The sequence below is a fragment of the Camellia sinensis genome, chromosome 5 (genome assembly GCF_055761805.1).
Source record: "Camellia sinensis isolate YWXY chromosome 5, ASM5576180v1, whole genome shotgun sequence".
Lineage (NCBI taxonomy): Eukaryota > Viridiplantae > Streptophyta > Magnoliopsida > Ericales > Theaceae > Camellia > Camellia sinensis.
The window spans coordinates 186,753,886-186,778,382 of record NC_138965.1 but is presented as its reverse complement, the minus strand read 5'-3'; the positions used below and the strand labels follow the sequence as shown (position 1 = coordinate 186,778,382).

At 45.9% G+C, this 24,497-nt stretch overlaps 1 pseudogene; it reads left to right on the top strand.

Moving 5' to 3' along the window:
• Positions 1-22,252: 22,252 nt before the first annotated feature.
• On the top strand, positions 22,253-23,468 carry LOC114309883 (putative aspartic proteinase GIP2 pseudogene; annotated as a pseudogene).
• The last annotated feature ends 1,029 nt before the right edge of the window (positions 23,469-24,497 follow it).

The window sequence follows — 24,497 nt, the reverse complement described above, 5'->3', positions numbered from 1 at the left end:
CCCCACATGCCATCCCTCGCTCATTTGATTGCTTCTTAACCTTGATATTTCTTTTTAGCTGGCCTTTAGCCTTTTCTCATATCATATCTTTTATTTACATTAAATTTACCCTTAAAAAAAAAAAAGAGTGAATTTTTATTGTTAGACATTATGTATCTTATTGTTAGCACCTGCCATTTTCTTTTTGTAAGCAAAATAATCTATTACTAGATAGAGGAAATGCACATTACATGAATAAAAAAATAGTCACATGTGGCAATTATATAAGGCTAGGGTCGTGGTCAAAGATTTTCTGTCATGCTAAAATCAAGATGGGATTTTTAGCGCATGCCATGATGTGACCTTTTTTTTTGATTTTTTTTAATTGATAAACCTCATTCAGAGGTGTTGTAACTCAATAAATCTATCAAGAAAAATTATAACCTATTTAGTTATTTATACTTTTATTACCGAAAATCCTTTTTTCTTAATTTATATTGTTTGTTAGATTATTATATCCTTATGTCTGTTGTTGATATATATTATATAGAAAAAGGATATACACATTTCTTTTTTGTTGCTACATTTATTTTGATAGTTACTGACATGGGTAAGCCCGTAAAGATTATAACCCACCATTTAGGGCTCAATACATAACTCAAATACTAAAGCCCAGTATAGCTGAAGCCCCACGTAGCAACGAGAATCAATGACATCAAGACACATGGCAAGAGAAGGGCAAGTCACATAAGCAGACAAAGATCTGCAAAGTTATTGCCATTGCACATCGCGATTAATGAAGCCCCTTACAGCATTTATTGCGATAACCCCTCTTTGTCGGGACAGAACGACTTCACCATGAACAAGGTAAGCTAGAGCATAGACTTTCGGCCAATGTGACAGGTCGGAAGGGACAACGAAATGATTACCAGAGGATATAAGCAGATGTCGAAGACGGAAAGAAGGTTAAGCTTTCTATCTCTAATTCATCTCTACATTCTACTTCTCTCTCTAACTTGCTCGTCGGAGGGTTCGCTGGGGGACTCCCCGTTCCCCGTTGAACTCTTGTGCAGGTCTTCTGGTGGGCTTGGTCATTCGGACACAGGCTTGAGGAGCGTGGATCAGTCCGACCCGTTCCACCCGGTCTAAACGGTATCATCAGTTGGCTCCGTCTGTGGGAACTTTCTTACTCCGCGCGCCAGTTGTGCTCATTGTCGCCGGAGGCCCTTTCCCAATAACCCCTTCCTACCACCTGCGAAGGTGGATGGTCACAACTATATCCATGGCTTCCCACCCCAATGTTCCCGATCACCAAGCAAACCCTCCCAATCCAAACAACCCACCACAGTACTTTACCGAGCTCACCAACAACATTAACCGCCTGGCCGAGCAGAACCAAGCTTTGATTAATGCCCTACTACAAAGAAACCTTCTCATGCCCCCTCCACCACCTCCAGATATTTCACCCAACCAAGAACGAGTACCGAGTTATACTATCTAGCAGCCCCTAGCCACCCAACTTGGAGGGCCTACGACCCTCTCCCCCAGATATAAATCCACCACCCCGGGCCCCGCATCCGTCGGCCCTGGCACCAACCCCTGAAGGAGACGCCAGCATCGTCCAGCCCCCGTTGCCTGCCGGTGGTGACAACATTCCTCTTTGGGATGCAGAACTCCGAGCCATGAAGCTCCAGCTCCAAGGAGTCATGCAGAACATACAGCATAAACCTCCTACCACAGCCAACTCCTCGCTTGTTGCCCCCATCAGGGATAAACCTCTGCCCCCAAGTTCAAGATGCCCACAATCGACTCTTTCGACGATACATTGGACCTAGTCGATCACCTGGAGACCTACAGAACCCTCATGATCCTCCATGCATTCCCCGATGAAATCATGTGTCGGGCTTTCCCCATAACACTCAAGGGGTCGGCTCGACGCTGGTTTAGTCAACTGCCAGCAGATTCTGTTTCCACTATATAGCACCTCAGTGACTCCTTTCTCAGCCATTTCATTAGAGCCCAGCGCCAGAGGCGTCCGGCACCGCAGCTCCTCAACATCCGTCAGACTGAGGGGGAGTCACTGCGCAGCTTTGTCACCCGCTTCAACACCGAAGCCCTGCAAGTGGCAGAAAACGATGACAAGGTCATCCTCACGGCGTTCATGGCCGGCCTACGATCATCTGATTTCCTTTTCTTCCTCTCCAAAAACTCCCCGACCTCCATGGCAACCCTACTTTCCAAAGCCCAAAAATACATGAACGCCGAAGACTCCCTAGCCGCTCGCCAAGACCCTACAGCCAAAAACCCGATCCCCAAGGAGAAGAGAAAGGACTCAGAAACCAGGAACACCCAATACAATAACCAAACACCTCAGTATACTGACTGACCCCCCCCGAGCCGACCGGTCGGTACCAACCTAACCGCCCTGCCGGTTCGAACGATACACACCCCTAAATTCTCCCATGGAACAAGTCCTCAATCAGATCCAACGAGACTACTCCCTAAAATGGCCCCAACCATCACGGTTTCCTTCCAATCGGCGGGACCAGTCCAAATACTGCCGTTTTCACCAGGACCACGGCCATAATACCGAGGAGTGTGTTAACCTCAAAGATCAGGTCTAGGGCTTGATACGTCAGGGACGTCTCAGTCGATTCACAGAAACCTGTCCTTAGCAGAGGCAAAGGATTGAACCCATTAGAAACAATTGCCGGCGCACCCCTTCCCGGCAACCAGCATAACCTAACCAAGGCCATGATCGCCCTCCACAGCAACCCCGAGCACAAGATAACCCCACCCCTCCTGTCGGAGAAATCAGAGTCATTGCAGGCGGACTTGCTTGTGGAGGACCATCCCGCTCGGCTCAGCGGGCAGAACTCAGAAAAATAGGACAGGGCTCAGACAAAGAAGTTGCCACATTGGACCGCCCTTCCAAACAGCCCAAGCAATGGATGGAACCCGTCACCTTTACGGAAGCAGACTGCACAGGTATCTGTTACCCCCATGACGGCCCCCTCGTCATTTCTGCCCTCCTCTCCAATTGTAATGTCAGACGGGTTCTCGTCAACAACGGCAGCTCTTCAGACATCATCTTCCTAAATGCCTTCCGCCAGCTCAAGATCGGGGATGAAAGTCTGTCTTCTCTCCAAACCCCATTGGTCGGTTTTACTGGAGACCGGGTGACCTCCATTGGCTCCATCGATCTTCTCATCACCATCAGAGAATACCCACGGCAGATCACCAAGTTGCTTACCTTCCTGGTCGTTGACTGTCCCTCCGCCTACAACATCATCCTTGGTCGCACCGCCCTAAATGCCTTCTAAGCTATCACATCCACTTTCCATCTTGCCGTAAAGTTCCCTACCGATCTTGGGGTCGGCACGGTCAGGGGAGATCTGACTGTGGCCAGGGAATGTTATGTTGCCTCACTTAAAGAGGTCAAGCTCAAGGAGGCCATGATCATTGAAGGACTCGACGTTAGAGACGGGGACGAGCTGGTTAGGGGGGAACCAGTGGAAGAGCTTCTCGAGGTCTTTATCGATCCCACCAACCCAGCAAAAACTGCCAAGATCGGCAGCCAACTATCCGCCCAGGCCAAAGCCGACCTTATCGCCCTCCTAATTGAGCACAAAGATGTATTTGCCTGGACCCATTTCGATATGTCAGGTATTGATCCCTTATTTATCACCCATCGTCTCAGCATTAAACCCCATTTCCAACCTTTCCGCCAGAAGCAGCGCATCTTTCACCCGGACGCAATACTCTCATCGTTGCGGAAGTAGATAAACTCATCGAGGCACAATTCATAAAAAATGTGGACTACCCTAGATGGTTGTCAAACGTGGTCTTGGTCCGTAAGAACAACGGTAAATGGCGACTCTGTGTCGACTATTCTGATCTCAATCGAGCTTGCCCTAAGGATAGCTATCCCCTTTCGCGCATAGATCTGCTTGTTGACGCCACGGCCGGCTATCAAATGCTTAGCTTCATGGATGCCTTCTCTGGGTATAACCAAATTCTGATGCACCCGTTTGACCGGGAACACACCTCCTTCATCACTGACCGGGGAACTTACCATTACTGTGTGATGCCGTTTGGGTTGAAAAATACCGGAGCCACTTACCAACGGTTGGTTAATGCCATCTTTCATCATCAGATAGGCCGGAACATGAAAGTATATGTCGACGACATGTTAATCAAGAGCAAACTCTCCACTGATCATCTGGCCAACCTACGAGAGACCTTCGGCACCCTACGAAAATATCAAATGAAGCTCAATCCGGAGAAATGCGCCTTAGGCGTAGGATCTGGGAAGTTCTTGGGTTTCATGGTCAGTTAGCGGGGCATCGAAGCTAACCCCGAAAAGATCAAGGCCTTAATTGAAATGCAGTCGCCCAGAACGGTTAAGGAGGTTCAGAAGCTTACTGGCCGAGTTGCCGCCCTCAACCGCTTCATTTCCCGCGTAATGGACAAGTGCCTCCCCTTCTTCAAAGTTCTTCAACAAACTTTTGAGTGGACGACAGAATCCGAAGAGGCCTTTCAGCAGTTGAAACAGTGCATGGCGAACCCCCTTACTTTCTCAGGCAATCACGGGCGAACCCCTCTTTCTCTATTTAGCCGTGTCAAACACCGCAGTCAGTGCAGCACTCATCAGGGAAGACAGCTCTGTCCAACGACCGGTCTACTACATCAGTCGGGCTCTCAGGGGAGCGGAACAGAACTACTCGTTAGAAAAAATGTCTTTGGCCTTGGTCACCGCCTCCAGACGACTCCGTCCTTACTTCTAAGCCCATTCCATAATGGTCCTCACTGACCAACCATTGAAGAAGATAATGCAACAACCAGAACTTTCCGGCAAACTTATGCAATGGTCGGTCGAGCTCAGCCAATTTGACATCTCCTACCGGCCTTGAACGATGATTAAAGGGCAGGCTGTTGCTGATTTCATCATGGAATTCACTAATCCCACTCCAACCACAGCTTCTCTGCCCTTGCCACCCCCTACCGAGCCAGAAGACCCCCACTCTTGGACTCTCAACATTGACGGATCATCCCGTAAAGAAGGCAGTGGGGCTGGTCTCATCCTCACCGCTCCAGAGGGGGGTTATTTTAAATGTGCTCTCCGCTTTTTGTTCGACGCAAGCAATAATGAGGCTGAATATGAGGCATTGATTGCAGGTCTTCGCCTCGCTAGAGACATTGGTGTCAGCCATATCCAAGTGTTCAGCGATTCCCAGCTCATTGTCGGTCAAATCACGGGGGAATTCGATGCCAAGGAAGACACAATGCGGGCTTATAGGGATATTATAATCCCTCTTGCTCACCTCTTCAATAATTTCCACATCAAGCACATCCCTCGGACGGAAAACTTCAAGGCAGATGAAATGGCTCAGTTGGCTTCGGCAGACCAGTCAGACCTCAGCTACGGTGTCCGCCTCGAGTACCTGGCCCACCCTGCCATTTCCCCAAACCAGCAGCAAGTCTACTTCCTCCAAAACGAACCTATTCTTTGGGCGGCCGACATCTCTCTATTTTTGACAACGAGGGAACTGCCAACCGACAAACAGCAGGCCGCCAAAGTCAGGGCCCAGTCGTCCAACTACGTTCTTGTCAGCGGTCTCTTGTACAAACGTGGTTTTTCACGCCCATTCCTTATATGCCTCAATCTTGCTTAAGCAACCTACGTGATGAGGGAAATCCATGAGGGTATCTGTGGTAATCATTTGGGCGCCCGGTCCCTAGCCCACAAAATACTTCGCACTGGTTATTTCTGGCCTACTCTCAATCAAGATGCGACTGACTTTGTGCTCAAATGTGATAAGTGTCAACGTTTTGCCAACATCCCCCATGCTCCTCCTACAGAATTAATCACACTTTGCAGTCCCTACCCATTCGCCAAATGGAGGATCGACCTAGTTGGCCCATTGCCCACTGGCCGAGGCCAAACCAAATTCGCAATTGTCGCCATTAATTACTTCACTAAATGGGTGGAGGCAAAACCCCTTACCACATTACCGAGCGGAACACAATCAGATTTATCTGGCAGTCGATCGTATGCAGATTTGGCATCCCTCAAGCCATTGTCTCCGACAACGGCAAACAATTCAACAATGCCAAGTTTAGGAAATTCTGTGCAGAACTTCAAATCCAGCCATGTTTCTCTTCCCCAAGTCATTCCCAAGCCAATGGCCAAGTTGAGGTCACCAACCGTTCTCTTCTGAAGATCATCAAAACTAAGCTGGAAGCTACTAAGGGACTCTGGGCTGAGGAATTACCGAATGTACTCTGGGCCTACCGTACTACCGCTCGAACTCCCACTGGGGAGACCCATTTTCGCTTAACATACGGCGCTGAGGCGGTCATCCCAGTGAAAATCGGTCTGCCTACTCCAAGGGTTCTACATCCGAATCCAGAACTAACTGAAGAGCTGCGTTGGGCAGACCTAGACCTAATCGAAGAGCTCCGAGAAACCACTGCTGTCAGACGGGCCTCATACCAACAGAAAATGAGAACACACTACAACCGCAAAGTTTGACCGAGGGAGTTCGCCGTGGGGGACCTCGTTTTGCGCGAAGTAACTCTTGTCACCAAAAATCCGACTGAGGGCAAACTGACGGCCAAGTAGGAAGGATCTTACGTTGTTAACGCCATACCTTGTCCGGACACTTACCGACTTTAGGACGCGGAAGGTCGACACATCCCCTATCCGTGGAACGCCGAACACTTGAAGCGTTATTTTCAATAAATCCCTATTTTTGTATTGACCAGTTATTGTATTTTCTTTTTGGCAATCTACACACTTGAATGTTCTTGTTCTTCTCTCACATGATGTAAATTTCTGATCAAATGGGCTGCACTTTACATGATAACAATTTTATATCTCAATCATCTGTGTAGTATCTCAATAACGTCCTAATTGCAGCACTCAGCTACAAGCCTCAGCCAGACTGAGCATTAAGAGTTCAGCCAGACTGAGTTACTCAAAGCCTCAGCCAGACTGAGCATGAAGAGCTCGGCCAGACTGAGTTACTCAAAGCCTCAGCCAGACTGAGCATGAAGAGCTCATCCAGACTGAGTTACTTAAAGCCTCAGCCAGACTGAGTTACTCAAAGCCTCAGCCAGACTGAGCATGAAGAGCTCAGCCAGACTGAGTTGCTTGAAGACTCAACCAGACCGCGTTAATCATGGCTCAACCCAAACTGAGCACGAATGAAGAGATCGGCCAAGGCCACTATTACGACTTCATGATCGTGGCATAGTTGTCATACTTAGTCAAATTCCAGTTCAATGTTTTCCAAGTCAGACTGGCTCCTTGCTGGGTCGTGATTCACAACTTCACGTTTTTAACATTCTTATATTTTAACCTACACTCTGCGTTGAGGTTCTCTTACATTTTAACCTTCACTCTGCGTTGAGGTTTTCTTACATTTTAAACTTCACAATAATTTATACACAAGCCCTATGTAAGTCACCACTTTTATTCTTTGCAGATCCTCAAACAATACAGACAATAGCATAAAACACAAACACAACTCATAATTTTATTCATTCACAAACTTATACATAAGTTTATTTCAAAAATTCCAAAAACAAAAAAAACAAAAAACAAAACAATCAAAACTCTAAGTACAAATTTTGTTCACACCAATCATTCCTCTTCACTTGAGATAATGTTTTCTTCTTCAACACCCTCATTTAAGGGGGTCTGGGCCACGTCGTCTTCGTCAATCTTTACACTGCTGAAGTCCAAGTCGGGGAACAGCTCTTTTGCTTTGCGTTTAAATATCTTCCAGCCGCTGTCCCAGAACTCAACCATCTCGTGTTTGTAGAAGTCTGACCACTAGAAGCTTTGGATCACTTCTTCTTCACTCTTACTCCCAGCGATCACCCCTGACGGGCCAGCCCCCCCAGACCTCTCTCTCGCCAAGTTGTTGGCGATCGCGGCATTGACAACTATCTGAAAGTCAGCAGACCCCTTGAACTGCTCTACTGCTGCGACGCATAAGTCGGGGTATGCTGTCCTTTCAGAGGTTGTCTTGGTCTTTTCTTTCTCCAACTCCTTCTCCAACCCTGCCTTCTCTGCCGCTGCCCTGGCGCGCTCGTCTGCCAGATCCTTCTCCAACCCCGCGATCTTCAGATCTGCTTTTTCTTGTTCTTTGATCGACTGGGCGCGCAGATCCTCGTTACAAGTCATCATCTCATCCCACCGTTCGTTGGCGACGGTGCAGGCTTTCTGGGCCTCTTCCAGTTTCTTCTGCTTGCCAACCAGCTGGAACTCAAGCGACACCACCTTTCGGCGTTCGTCTTCCAGCTCTAACTTGGCCGCGAGCAGCTCAACATGGGCACGATCGACAACATTGCTCTGCACCATCGCCAACACCCCTGTACGGGGAGCAAATATTCCGGCAAGCCCGTACTCCTTTCTTCCAAGCTCCGTTTCTGTCCGATCACCTGCGAGCACAATAGCGGTGAGCTACCCGGCGGTGTGTGGCCGGAAAACCCCTCCGACGATCAAGTTAAAACACACACAGGGGATAGATAGAGAGAAGGGAGAGTGTTTAGTGTTTAGTGTATGTCTCACTAAATGTTCATCTGTCCGCGTATGGGGGGCGCAGACGTGTTTATATACCTTCTGCGCCCCAAATCTACTCCCAGTGTCCTCTCAACACGTGGCACTACTATCCCATCTGTCAGCATAAACCTTGTTGAGCACCACCTAACCCAACTGCCTGCCTGTTCTCCTAGGAGCTCGGCAGCCGGGCAGTACCATCTCGGCCATCGTCTGCCATGCTGCGCTTCATGCCCAAGTACTCCAACAGCTAAGCTCAGATGAGGACCGGACTCGGCGGCATCTCGGCAAAGCCGAGCTCGGGACAACTCACGCTTGTCTGCGGTCGACCTTCCTGCCGAGCAAAAAGGTACCTCGGTTCAACCTTGCCTTTCCTAGCGCTGGACCTTTCACCTGACCGGCTTCGTAACCGCGGATCCTTGCAGCTCGGTCAATCCACGCGCTGCCTTAACCGAGCAGCTTCCTTCAAGGCTGGGCCACACAACTTGGCCCAACACCTGTTCGGCCCAAATCTGTCTGGCACAACTCTGTCCGGCCCAAATCTGTCCGGCCCAATTCCACGGCCCAATCCAGATCATAAATCTCCCTCTCAATTGCCCCTTAATTCCGTCCGCTCAAGCGTGACTGGGATTACCAATCTGACCGGGGTAACTCTTCCTCGGTTCTAAGTCTGCAAGACGGTGACCGCACTAAGAAGGCGAGCAAGGTTCGCTCCACGACTTCCTTCTTGACGAGCAACATCAGCTCGGCAAGGAACTCCAAGGAAGGCGAGCAAGGTCCACTCCGTGACTTCCTTCTTGGCGAGCAACATCAGCTCGGCAAGGAACTCCAAGGAAGGTAAGCAAGGTCCGCTCCGCGACTTCCTTCTCGGCGAGCTACATCTGCTCGGCAAGGAACTCCAAGGAAGGCGAGCAAGGTCCGCTCCGCGACTTCCTTCTCGGCGAGCAACATCAGCTCGGCAAGGAGCTCTAAAGAAGGCGAGCAAGGTCCGCTCCGCGACTTCCTTCTTGGCGAGCAACATTAGCTCGGCAAGGAACTCTAAAGAAGGCGAGCAAGGTCCGCTCCGCGACTTCCTTCTCGGCGAGCAACATCAGCTCGGCAAGGAACTCTAAAGAAGGCGAGCAAGGTCCGCTCCGCGACTTCCTTCTTAGCGAGCAACATTAGCTCGGCAAGGAACTCTAAAGAAGGCGAGCAAGGTCCGCTCCGCGACTTCCTTCTCGGCGAGCAACATTAGCTCGGCAAGGAACTCTAAAGAAGGCGAGCAAGGTCCGCTCCGCGACTTCCTTCTCGGCGAGCAACATCAGCTCGGCAAGGAACTCCAAGGAAGGCGAGCAAGGTTCGCTCCGCCACTTCTTTCTTGGCAGACAAGAACAGCTCGGCCAAGGAACTCCAAAGAAGGCGAGCAAGGTCCGCTCCGCCACTTCTTTCTTGGCAGACAAGAACAGCTCGGCCAAGGAACTCCAAAGAAGGCGAGCAAGGTCCGCTCCGCCACTTCTTTCTTGGCAGACAAGAGCAGCTCGGCCAAGGAACTCCAAAGAAGGCGAGCAACATCCGCTCCGCGACTTCCTTCTTGGCGAGCAACATTAGCTCGGCTGAAACTTCGGAGTTAAACAAATCATCAACTCTTCAGCCGGAGTAAGACATCTCGGCTGGAACCTCGCAGTTGAGCAAATCATCAACTCTTCAGCCGGAGTAAAACATCTCGGCTGGAACCTCGCAGTTGAGCAAATCATCAACTCTTCAGCCGGAGTAAAACATCTCGGCTGGAACCTCGCAGTTGAGCAAATCATCAACTCTTCAGTCGGAGTAAAACATCTCGGCTGGAACCTCGCAGTTGAGCAAATCATCAACTCTTCAGCCGGAGTAAGACATCTCGGCTGGAACCTCGCAGTTGAGCAAATCATCAACTCTTCCAACCGGAGTAAACCATCTCGGATGGGAATCCGAAGTTGGACAAAACGCCAACTCTTCCAACCGGAGTAAACCATCTCGGTTGGGAATTCGAAGTTGAACAAAACACCAACTCTTCCAATCGGAGTAAACCATCTCGGTTGGGAATCCGAAGTTGGACAAAACCCCAACTCTTCCAACCGGAGTAAACCATCTCGGTTGGGAATCCGAAGTTGGACAAAACCCCAACTCTTCCAACCGGAGTAAACCATCTCGGTTAGGAATCCGAAGTTGGACAAAACCCCAACTCTTCCAACCGGAGTAAAGCATCTCGGTTGGGAATCCGAAGTTGGACAAAACACCAACTCTTCCAACCGGAGTAAAGCATCTCGGTTGGGAATTCGAAGTTGGACAAAACACCAACTCTTCCAACCGGAGTAAACCATCTCGGTTGGGAATCCGAAGTTGGACAAAACACCAACTCTTCCAACCGGAGTAAACCATCTCGGTTGGGAATTCGAAGTTGGACAAAGCACCAACTCTTCCAACCGGAGTAAACCATCTCGGTTGGGAATTCGAAGTTGGACAAAACCCCAACTCTTCCAACCGGAGTAAACCATCTCGGTTGGGAATCCGAAGTTGGACAAAACCCCAACTCTTCCAACCGGAGTAAACCATCTCGGTTGGGAATTCGAAGTTGGACAAAACACCAACTCTTCCAACCGGAGTAAACCATCTCGGTTGGGAATTCGAAGTTGGACAAAACACCAACTCTTCCAACCGGAGTAAACCATCTCGGTTGGGAATCCGAAGTTGGACAAAACCCCAACTCTTCCAACCGGAGTAAACCATCTCGGTTGGGAATCCGAAGTTGGACAAAACCCCAACTCTTCCAACCGGAGTAAGCCATCTCGGTTGGGAATCCGAAGTTGGACAAAACCCCAACTCTTCCAACCGGAGTAAACCATCTCGGTTGGGAATCCGAAGTTGGACAAAACACCAACTCTTCCAACCGGAGTAAAGCATCTCGGTTGGGAATCCGAAGTTGGACAAAACATCAACTCTTCCAACCGGAGTAAAGCATCTCGGTTGGGAATTCGAAGTTGGACAAAACACCAACTCTTCCAACCGGAGTAAACTATCTCGGTTGGGACAGAAGAGTAGGCCCCTCATCCACTATTATTTCGGACACAACAAAGCTCTTCAGCAAAAGTAATTCACTTCTATTACATTGACAAAAAGAGTATTTGCATTCAGAAGTGTAGGGGAAACAAGTCCCTCAAAAAATTACATAAGGCCACATTCCATGGCCGGGGTACGCCTTTGCCATCCCAATCATCTAAGTGGTATGCCCCCTTGCCCGGTTATCTTGTAAGGCTCTTCCTAGTTTGCCCCTAGCTTGCCTTCACCCGGCACTAGTGCGTTGCCCATGACCTTCCTTAAAACCCAGTCGCCCACTTGCCCGTTGCCATCGAGGTTGTCTCCGCGGTGGACGTCGCTGCATCATCCTCTACTCGAATGTGCTCATTGATGCGCTGCATTAGGTGCCACATGGATGTCTGCTGGCTCATTGTAAGCGAATCCCTCAGCCTATGTCCGAGCGGGAGACCGCGCTTATATTGGGTGATTGCCAGGTTGACTGGGCAATCTAGGATCTCATTGTAGGTATCCCAGTACCTGGAGTTGTACGCCTTGAGAGTGTCGCTCGGTTCCATCCTGACACTGAGAAGGTGGTCAACTTCCTTTGGCGTTTTGGTGTTGGTTTTGAAACGCGTCACAAAGGCTTCGGCCAACTGATTCCACTGTTGTATACTCCCTTCTGGCAACCTCTCGAACCACTTCAAGCCCAGCTCGCCTAAACTCGACGGGAAGATCAGGCACATAAGAGCGTCATTTCGCCTACGTCCGGCCATGACCTGTCGGAAGTGGCTTACATGCATATACGGATCGGTCTTTCCGTCATAAAGCGTGAACTTTGGCTGGTGGAAGCCCGCGGGAAGCGGTGTTGTTTCTATCTCCAGGGAGAAAGGGGTGGCGCTCAGCCTCGTCAAGTTTGTATCTACAAGGAGTGGCTCCGCTAGGCGGGGTGGGGGCATTCCGGCCTCCTCGCTGGCATGAACCCTGTAGGATAGCCGCTGGAACGCCGGCACCCTTTGAGCCTCCCGCCGGCGAGCCCGTTCCTTCAAGACTGCCCGCAAGTCCTCTGAACGAGCGGAATAGGAATATCTCGACGTCGTCACCGGACGTGAGGGCTGGTAAGTGCTATCTTGCGCGCTGGACTTCTCTGAACGGCGGGATGGGATGCACTCTCTGTGGTCTACCACTCCATCTACACCCTTCCCCTTGACATGCCGCTTCAACTCCTCCATCTCCGCTGCCATTCGCCGGATGACAGCGTCTTGGTCCCTCAACTTGTGTTCCAGACGTCGGGCATGTGATTCTCTCCGCCGCCGATGACCGTCTGGACTTCGTGAATGACCATAACTTCTTCCGCGCTTATCCCGTGCGTCTCCTGACTGTCCTCCAGTGAACGTATCCATGTTCGCCATTGGAAGGATGACAGGATGTCCTTCTCTCCGTCGGGTGAACTCCGGGGTAGCTCCATCGATGGCGGACAACGGAATCTCGTCTTTGTTCACCATGGACGGCGATCAGATGAGCCTGGAAGACAAGGTTTTATCTGTCAAGCTTCCCACAGACGGCGCCAATTGTACGGGGAGCAAATATTCCGGCAAGCCCGTACTCCTTTCTTCCAAGCTCCGTTTCTGTCCGATCACCTGCGAGCACAATAGCGGTGAGCTACCCGGCAGTGTGTGGCCGGAAAACCCCTCCGACGATCAAGTTAAAACACACACAGGGGATAGATAGAGAGAAGGGAGAGTGTTTAGTGTTTAGTGTATGTCTCACTAAATGTTCATCTGTCCGCGTATGGGGGGCGCAGACGTGTTTATATACCTTCTGCGCCCCAAATCTACTCCCAGTGTCCTCTCAACACGTGGCACTACTATCCCATCTGCCAGCATAAACCTTGCTGAGCACCACCTAACCCAACTGCCTGCCTGTTCTCCTAGGAGCTCAGCAGCCGGGCAGTACCATCTCGGCCATCGTCTGCCATGCTGCGCTTCATGCCCAAGTACTCCAACAGCTAAGCTCAGATGAGGACCGGACTCGGCGGCATCTCGGCAAAGCCGAGCTCAGGACAACTCACGCTTGTCTGCGGTCGACCTTCCTGCCGAGCAAAAAGGTACCTCGGTCCAACCTTGCCTTTCCTAGCGCTGGACCTTTTACCTGACCGGCTTCGTAACCGCGGATCCTTGCAGCTCGGTCAATCCACGCGCTGCCTTAACCGAGCAGCTTCCTTCAAGGCTGGGCCACACAACTTGGCCCAACACCTGTTCGGCCCAAATCTGTCTGGCACAACTCTGTCCGGCCCAAATCTGTCCGGCCCAATTCCACGGCCCAATCCAGATCATAAATCTCCCTCTCAACCCCCATCTTCTTTGCCTTCTGAGCCTCCTTTAACCCCTTGGCACACGCACTCCACGCAGCCTTCCTCCAACCTACGCTCTCCTTCTTGAAATTTTCAAGTTGGGTCTCCATCTGCCCCAACTTTTCCCTCTCCTTCCTCACTTCGCCCTTCGCCGCCGCCGCCTTATTCAACAGGGCTCCTGCTAAGGCAGTCGCTTCCATCTAGGCAAAGCATAATCCCTTTAGCAGCTCAGCCTCAGTAAAACCAGCCACCGAGCGCACGGCTGCGTCTTTCACTACCCCCAAGAGGCAATCTGCAGCCATCCTGGCTTCTCTTCTTTCTCCTTCCACTCACCCAGACACCGTTGGGACGTGGTAGAAGGCGGTCTTCAACCCATCCCTCTCTCCTTCTCCTTGGGGTGCAAGACCCTCCTTAAGTTGTGGCTCTGCCCTCTGCTCAGCGCTGATCGCCCCACTTTCCATTTGTTCTTCAGGGCCAGTCACCCTACTCTCCACCTCCTTTGCTGTTTCCCCCAACCCCACATCGGGGGTCTCCTCCGCTGTCACCTCCTTCCTCCTTTTCAAGGCGGGCTTCCCCTCACTCTCTTCTTCTTCTTCTTCAAAGTCTCCTTCTCCTTTTTGTTCCTCTCCTTCAGAGGATCCACTGGGGGCGGTTGCGGCTCAAAGCCTCCCAGATCCTTCCCCCCTAGCGGCTTCGAGGCGCGGTCGGATTCACTCTCTCGCGATCGGCTTTGGAGCGGGCCCCAGCTATGTCTCCTTGTACTTGTTCGCTCGAGCGAACAGTCTCCTCTCTTCCTCCTCCGCCTTCCTCTGCGCCTCCAACTCTTCCTTTGTTGGGTCCTCCCCCAACGGTTGCGGTCCCAATTCAAGGCAAATAATGTTGAAGGCAGGACCAGCTCATCCCATCTCACCCCCTTCTCTTCCCTTCATTCCCTCACCTTCTTCACTCGGTCTTCGGCCTCAACACCCAACTTAGGCTCGACTGATTTGATGGGGACCTTTCACGTTGTACGCACCCCAGCCCCACCGTTCTCCGTCACAAAGAACCATCTCGGTCTTCACCCCTTCACCGACGATGGAAGACCTGCCACCAGACCTCGCCCTGCCATCACTTGCAGCGTCACTCAGGTCTCCTGTTGACCGGAGGCCTTGTATCAGGAGAAGAACTCCTCTATTGTCATCGTCGTCCCTCCGGTCGCCTGCAGCCAGGCACTCGCGCACGCCATTACTATCTTCCAGGCATTCAGCATCAGTTGCCCTGGCGCCGCTTCTAGCTTGTTCAGCACTTCCACCACTGCTTGGGGCAGAGGTAGCCTCAAACCCCCTCGTAATGCCTCCTCGTACAGGCTAAATTCGCCCGGCCGCACGTCTGATGCCCTCTCCTTAGTTGTGGGCAATTTTAGCCCTATCTCCGACGGAATTTGATGCTTCTTCCTTACTCCCTCCAACTCCTCTGCTGTCAGCACGGATCTGTCTGATTTGGTGTGCCAATGGTCTGGTTCCACCTGACTAATAGGTCTCACGGCCGAAATTATTGTCATGGGGCGAGCCAGCACAGCCTGACTCGCTCCCTCTCCCTCCCCACGCTCCGTGCGATATTGTTCCGCCAAATCCGCCGCATCGTCATCCCCCAATGGATCAACCCTCGCGGTTGTTGCTTTCTTTTGGGCCATTCCTCTTGTGTGTCTGCGAATAGCTTCAGATGCTGGTGCGAGATAGTCCACAAAATGTTGTAAAGGGGTATCACTCGACACAAAGGAGTTTACACTTGGAATATTTTGGCTGTTTACAAAGAGATATGTAAAACGGATAATACCAAAAGCCCAAGGCTTGCCTATATTCTAAGAGTCACAATTAATTTTCATCAGTTTGAAAATTTTCAACAATTCGCCAAAACTGTCTTTTCGACACCCTATAATGACCTATCGTTTTACTTCTTGTCCAACGCCTAACCTTCCCCACTACAGGATTCTGCCATGTGTACGACCACGATTCACTGCCCCTTCTTCTACCCTGTCTTTTCCAATTCAAATCACTACGTGCCCCGCCGTCCCTTGAGCCCCGCGCACCGCCACTCCCCCTTCGCGGTCGGTCCTCTTCATGGTCGGTCCCTCCACTCGGCCACCCTTCGCGGTTAGCCTTTCTCATGGTCGGTCCCTCCACTCGGCCACCCTTCGCGGTCGGCCCTCATCGTGGTCGGTCTCTCTGCTCGGCCACCCTTCGCGGTCGGCCCTCCTCATGGTCGGTCCCTCCATTCGGCCATCCTTCACGGTCGGCCCTCCTTATGGTCGGTCACTTCTCTCGGTCAGCTTTCTCCTTGCCGGTCTCTCACAATCCTCGTTTTCTTCATTATTCCCTTCGTTGGACTAAAGCTGCACTTGGGAATGGGGGACTACTGACATGGATAAGTCCATAAAGATTATAGCCCACCATTTAAGGCCTAATACATAACTCAAATACTAAAGCCCAGCATGGCTGAAGCTCCACGTAGCAACGAGAACCAATGATATCAAGACACATGGCAAGAGAAGGGCAAGCCACATAAGCAGACAAAGATCTGTAAAGTTATTGCCATTGCACATCGCCATTAATGAAGCCCCTTACAACATTTATTGCGATAACCCCTCTCCTTCGGGACAGAACGACTTCACCATGAACAAGGTAAGCTAGAGCATAGACTTTCGGCCAAGGTGACAGGTCGGAAGGGACAACGAAATGATTACTAGAAGATATAAGCAGACGTCAAAGACGAGAAGAAGGTTAAGCTTTCTATCTCTAATTTATCTCTACATTCTACTTCTCTCTCTAACTTGCTCATCGGAGGGTTCGCTGGGGGACTCCCCGTTCCCCGTTGAATTCTTGTGCAGGTCTTCTGGTGGGCTTGGTCATTCGGACACAGGCTTGAGGAGCGTGGATCAGTCTGACCCGTTCCACCCGGTTCAAACGGTATCATCAGTTACCATTATTCACGTTTTTCTTTTTAATCAGTTTTGTTCACATTTGTGGTATTATTTCATTGTGCTAGGGTTTGAAACTCTCTATTTAGTAGGGGGTTTAGAAACTTTAATTTACACATGGTGGTGAAATAATATTTTGTTCCTACATTGTTGCGGTAAAATTTTGTGTTACTCCATTGTCACTTTGTGTTCGAAATTCTGTGTTCGTCCATTGTTGTTTTGTGTTCGAAATTCTATATTTCTCCATTGTTGTAAGTCGAAACTCTGTTTATGTCCAGTCAATTTTATTACAAACATATTCTTCAAAGGTGGGATTGGTTTGATTTGGATTGGTGGAATGGTGAAATTGCATAGATTGTTAATGATAGTGATAATGATAAAAATGGTGATGAAGATGCGGATGTGGGTGATATTTTTTAATTTTTAGAGTGATTGAGTTTTTTTTTGGATTTCTAATTCTATTGCCGCCATTGTTTCTATATTTTTGTCAATCAGTATGAATGTTTATATTTCACATTGTTTGAAAATTTCTGAGAAATAAGTGTTCAAAATATAGATATGGACATAATTATATATTTTGCAATATGTGAATGTTCACATATCATTGATTATTTGTTAATATACTTATTGTTTGAACAATAATTTTGTGTTACCATTAAACAATTGAAATAGTTTTTTTTTTTTTTTCCCTTTCAATTTTGTTTCATGTTGCAGTGTGAATATTCACATTGATATGAATTTTGTTCACATTGATATGAATTTAGTTTTTCGAAGGTTAGTTATATGTTAATTGTAAATTATGAACATTTACATTGTATTTTGGTATGAGTTTTTTCGAAAGTTAATTATATTTTGTTGTTTTTTTTTACTATGCTTGTTGGTTGAACAATTATTTTTGTTATCATTTATTAATCGAAATAGTCGATTTTCACTTTTTTCAATTTTATTTTATGTTTTCACATTGTAGTGTAAATGTTCATATTGGTATGAATTTTTTTTTTTTTTAAACTAGTTGTATATTAATTGTAAATTGTGAACATTCACATTGTATTTTGGTATAAGTTTTGTTTTTTCAAAAGTTAATTGTGTGTTTGTTGTTTTTGTTACTATGCATGTTAGTTGAACAATCATTTTTGTTACCATTGAACAATTGAAATAATCGATTTACACTTTTTTTAATTTTATTTTATATTTTCATGTTGCAGTGTAATTGTTTACATTGGTGTGAGTTATTTTTTTTAAGACTAGTTGTATGTTAATTATAAATTGTGAACATTTACATTATATTTTGCTATGAATTTTATTTTTTCAAAGGTTAGTGGTATGTTTGTTGTTTATTGTGAACATTTACATTGTACTTTAGTATGCGTTTTGTTTTTTTAAAAGTTAATTGTATGTTTGTTATTTACTGTGAACATTTATATTGTATTTTGATTTTCATTTAGATTTTTTGTTGCGTTATTTTTAGAATTTTCAAATTATAAAAATGTTCAAATTCATAATTTGAGATTTTCTCTAGGAAAAGTGGGAGAGATTTTCTCCTTAAAATAATAGAAAAATTTTCTCAATGAAATAAGAGATATTTTCTTTTTAGAATGAGGGAGATATTTTCTCTATAAAATGAGAGATTATTGCTATGTATTAGTTTCAAAATATAAACATGTGCAAAAAATTAGAAATGATGATTTAGTCATATTACATTATATCAGACTTAATGGAATACTAAAAAAGAATATGAGTTAGATAGAATAAAACACTTACAAAGAGAATTTATCAAAAAATGACCATTTTTTTAAAAAAATTACGTCAAAAGTTATTATTTTTTTGGTCCTTCTTGTAGAGACAAATCTAAAAAGTACATATATTTTTTTTTGAAAAATATCAAAAAAAACCACTAAAGATGGAAATAAGAACAAAAAAAAGATTGCTTATTTTGACTTATTTTTGATTTTTTTTAAATTATAATTTTTCGATTCATTTTATCGAGCTGAATTAAAAACCTATAGCTTTTTGAAAATTTTTATCAAAAATTCACCAAAAAAGAAAATAAGCCAAAAAAAGTTCTCCAAAACACTCCCTAATAAGCATTTAATTTTTTTTTTTTTAATTGTTGATTGTCAAGTTATATGAGCTTGAAAAAGAATTAAAAGAGGAAAATGTTGGTTAAGGTTGAATCAAAATATCCAAGCAGATAACCTCTTCCAATATTGAATTCTTATATACATAAATCGGTGTGATGCGTTGGTTGGTTTGTGATATATTGTGTTAACCCACACTCTATATTAGGAGTTGAAATTATAAAGGGGCCACATATAACGTTGAGTAATTTGGGTGCAAATTTTATCCGGAGTTAAGATTACTAGTACATTTCGATACTTTGAACACAGAGGTAGAGTAGTGTTCAAAGTAACAAATATTATTTGTGGTGGGGGACAAGGTGATTAGGATCCAACCCAACCACGTTTTTACACATATATAGAAAGCAATAGATCAACCTGATGACATTTTCAAAGGTACGTCTTTGCAATTTTTTTATGCAAGTAGTATTATTGATGTGTGTGTGTGAAAGATTCCAGGTGTCGTGAGGGGTCCCATATAAAAAGGTTGTATTATATGATTGTGTGATTTGCATTTAGAATTTTTATAGTTATATCAATGGTAATTCCACATGTGCTTATCAGCCAAACTAGTGTAGTAGTACTAGTATATATTAAGAGTTAGCAAGCAGTACTACTTACTACTACTCAACTCTCTCACAAACTCAAAACTTGTCTTCAATGGCTTTGTAAGAATTAATGTAATGTATAGAGAAAGAGAGAAATTGTGTATATATTGATGTTATTGATAGATGTATTACAAAGGTTCAATTGAGCTCGTTTATATAGGAGAGGAGCCAAAAGTGGGAGCCTAAAGTAGCCGAAAGTGGCACTAATAAAGTAAAGTAAAAGTAAAGGAAATATGCACTACTAACAGCTATACACTACTAACATCATTACAAGCACTAATATACACTAACAGCCCCCCTCAAACTCAAGGAGGATAGGAACTAACCAACTTGAGTTTGAAGAGAGTAACAAAACGTGAAAATAAAATAGGATAGGAGACACTGTATGGTCGTGTCGAACCGTTGGTGAAGACACTGTATGGTCGTGTCAAACCGTTGTAGGAGCTAACCGGAATTAATGTCGGGACAGTTTACGGGGTCATGCCGGACCAAGGTAGATGCTAACCGGAATCAATGTCGGGACAGTTTATGGGGTCATGCCGGACCGTTGTAGAAGCTGACCGGAATCAATGTCGGGACAGTTTATGGGGTCATGCTGGACTGTTGTAAAAGATTGTGGTGGTGCACCAAGGGGGCGACTTAGGGAGTGCGCCATGGGGTGGCTTGGGTGGTTCCCATGGTATATAACCATGCTCATTAGCTTTGGTGGTTCGCATGGTGTGTAACCATGCTCACCATGATATATGTATAACCCCCCTCAAACTCAAATAGGTGTGAAGATAGAAACCTATTTGAGGTTGAAATAAAGGGATTGAAAAAGTGGAGCAGTGCTTCTGTTTGTTTGTGTTTTTTTTTTTTTTTTTTTTTTTTTTTTGCGGGTGGTTTGGTTTTTGTGGAGAAGGAAATAAAATAAAGATAAAGAAAAATCAGAGGTGATTTCTGAGGCCTGATGGGGTAGGATAATATATAAACATAGATATATATAAAAGAAAATAAAGTAAAAATCAGAGGAGGCTGGGTGTGTTGGGAGCTGTGTGTGTGGGGAGAATGGAATAAAAAAAATAAGAGTGGTTTTGTGTTTAAATAAAAGAAGAGTGGATGGGCAATATTAAAATAAAAAGAAAGGAAAAGAGAGGGACAAAAGTTGGCGGATGGTGTATCATGGAACGATGGATCACAGAGTGTTAAAAAAAAAAAATAAATAAATAAAATAAAAAATAAAATAAAAGAAGGTTGGATGGAGAGAGTGGGTGTAAAGTGAGAGAGTATTTTAATCATTGAGAGAAGAAGTGGGTGAATCAATCCTTCATTTATTTATTTATTTTTATTATTATTATTATTATTTTTTAACTCCAAAATGTCGCAGTCTCAGAAACCCATTTCGAAACTAGGGCTCAATACACTCCCGATCGATTCCGGGACTCGATGACCTTTGACGACGACACCACCACCACCAACAAACCCGATTTCAGAGAACTCGATCTGGGTTCCCCTGTATCGCCCTTGACGACTCGGCGATCTCGGTCTCCGGGCGTAATAGATCCAACAAGGCTTCCAATAACCACTCCGGCGAGCTTTCTGGCTCCGTCGAGAGCTCCCCGAAGTCCGCCGGAGGCTCTCGATGCTTCAGAACAGTCCCCGGAAATCCCGATTCCAGGAACACCCAACCGTTAATCTATTCCGGTGGTATTTAGTCCAGCTGCTCTTCTCTGCCATGTACACCGAGTGAGAGCTGAAGTTGGGTGGGTGTTGTGTGTGTTATGTGTGTTGTCTATGTGTGTGCATGTGTGTCTGGTCCGTGTGTCCCCCGTGTGGTGTGTGTGTATCTGTATATGTAGCCGAGAGAGAGAGTGGATGTTCTGTGTGTGGAGAGAGAGATCAGTGCCTGTGTGTGAGTTTCTTGAGTGTACCAGTGTGCATGGTGAGTGTTGAAGTTGGGTGGGTGTTGTGTGTGTTGTCTATGTGTGTGCATGTGTGTCTGGTCCGTGTGTCCCCCGTGTGCTGTGTGTATCTGTATATGTAGCCGAGAGAGAGAGTGGATGGTGGTGGAGCTGAAACTGGCGGAGCGGACACCACAGGAGGTGTGGCCGGAGAATGACCTCCAACGCCGGCGACGACAATGCAGATAAAGCTACAACATAGACGGATCTGCAATCCATATCCACGGCCTCACTGGTGTGAAGGTGTTGATTATTTCCTCAGATAGACAAGAGTTCAGTTCAGTTATGGAATTTGTGGCAGCGGAGTGAAGATATGTGTAGAGGTCCGGCGGGCGGCCAAGGCGAGACTGCCGCCCGCCGGTGAAGTAGAATGACTAGGTTGTTAACCTAGCTCTGATACCATGTAAGAATTAATGTATAGAGAAAGAGAGAAATTGTGTATATATTGATGTTATTGATAGATGTATTACAAAGGTTCAATTGAGCTCGTTTATATAGGAGAGGAGCCAAAAGTGGGAGCCTAAAGTGGCCGAAAGTGGCACTAATAAAGTAAAATAAAAGTAAAGGAAATATGCACTACTAACAGCTATACACTACTAACATCATTACAAGCACTAATATACACTAACAGGCTTCTTCCCTCTATCTCTTCTTCTCCTCCCTTGTTCTCTTCTTTTTTCTTTCACATTCCGAACTAGGAGATCCTAACCCAACTAACCTAGTCTATACCGTCATTAAAGATGTTCAAACTCTCCAGTACTATACCGAAATTCAACTGGGTTCCAGTGTTTCTTCTTATTACTAACAGGTAGTCATCGATCTCGGAGGCCAATTACTCTGGTTCAACTGTCACGACTTCGACCCCACATCATATCTCCCCATTCGTTGCGGCTCTGCATAATGCAAAGCCACCAAAGGCTCTCAATGCATCACCACCACCACCACCCCAAAAAAGATGTGTGGTGTCTTGGCTCGTAACTCGGTCAAGAACTTGGTTGCAGCCGAGGTGCTTCTCGAGGATGTCTCAATTGTAGGTTTCGTAGACAGATGGAGTCATTTGTATGTTTATAATGTGTCTCATGTTGCTTTCTCATGTGCTAATAGCTCATTTCTCTTGAAAGGACTAGCGAGAGCTACTAAGGGTATGGTAGGCTTGGGAAGGACAAAAACCGCCTTGCCCATTCAGATTGCCTCGGCCTTCAAGTTACCTAACAAGTTTGCCTTTTGTCTTCCATCTTCAACTGGGTTGTATGCCAACATTTACATTGGAGGGGGGGGTGCGCCCTATTACTTGAATCCTTCTACCCTAAACTTCACTAAGTCGCTTACCACCACTCATCGTTAATGCTGCTCAACCTGATGAATATTTCATTAGCGTGAAATCTATCAGAGTCGATGGTACTAAACTCATCTCTTTCAACACGTCCTTGCTATCCATCGATAGAAATGGAGTTGGTGGAACCAAATTAAGCACCATAACCCCATATACCATCTTTCAAACTTGTATCTACAAATGTCTTGTTAGTGAGTTTGTGAAAAAGGCCTTATTTAGAAAGATCAAAATGGTGACATCCGTGGCACCATTCGGAGCATGCTTTAGCTCAAAGACTATGGCTAGCACCATAACCGGACCAGCTGTGGCAAGTATTGATCTTGTTGTGCGAAAGGGCGTTTATTGCAGGATTTATGGTGCCAACTCAATGGTGAGAGTTAACAAAGATGTTTCTTGCCTGGGATTTGTGGATGGAGGGCCGCATCCAATAACCTCAGTCGTGTTAGGCGGGTACCAGATGGAGGATCATTTTCTTGAGTTTGACCTAACTTCATCCAAACTAGCTTTCAGCTCTTCCCTCCTCCTCTACAATTCCAGTTGTTCCTTGTCCAGAACTTTTTAGATTATTGTTCTCTGCAGATTTGAGTTCTCAATAATGTCTTGTTTCATTTTTTTTTTAAATAAAAATAAAAAGAGAAAGAAATAGAGATGCACTTTCAATCTGGGAATTGACCAAATTTGGAAATTTAATGTTTTTGAGTTGAAAAATGTTTTGAACTCTAATTTTTGAGCCTTTGAATCCCACTTATTGTAATGTGATATTTTGGTCGTTTGTTTGTTTTTTTTTTTTTCTTCTCCTTATTATGGAGTGTTTTGGGAAGTTGGTAAAAAGCTGACTTTTGGCTTTTTATCCAACTTTTTGACTTTTTTGAAAGTGATTTGGAACGTTGGTAAAAAGATGACTTTTTTGATTTTTGGTTTAATATTTTTTAAAAGTGTCACATCACTCCAAAATGACCAAAATATCCTTCCTTAACATTTATTTTTTACTTTTTCAATTTTGTCTCATAGGCCCAAACTGTAATTTCAATGGGGGTGTTTGGTGGGGCTTTTTTGAGCCAACTTATGGCTTCTGGCTTTTAAAAAGTTATTTTGGACTGTTTGATTAAACTTATTTCAAACAGTTTCTGATTCTAACAACTTATTTTAAGTCAAAAAAGCTGATTCTGAGAAGCTGCTCACCCCTTGCTTCTGATTATCAGCTTCTGCTGTGGACATGTTAATTTACGGTTGTACTCTTAAATTTTTTTATTTTTTATTTTTTTTAAAAAAATAGAAAAGACTCAAATGGACTATAAAATATTATTATTATTTTTTATGAGAAATGTAGACGAACAGTGAATAATAAAAAATAAAAGTTAATTGAAAAAACTACTTCACAGCTTATTTAACAAACATTATTCAGTAACTTAAATCTACAATCCAACAGCTATACCAAACAGATTAACAACTTCTGATTAAAGTCATAATCTATAATCTGTTAAGCTATAATCTATAATCTGTAATCTGTTTTAACAGCTACATCAAATAACACCAGTGTTGCGTTTTGGAAAGTTGCCAAATGAATAAAGTGATGTTTTGGGCCGGGAGCTTTTTTGGAACATGGATAAAAACC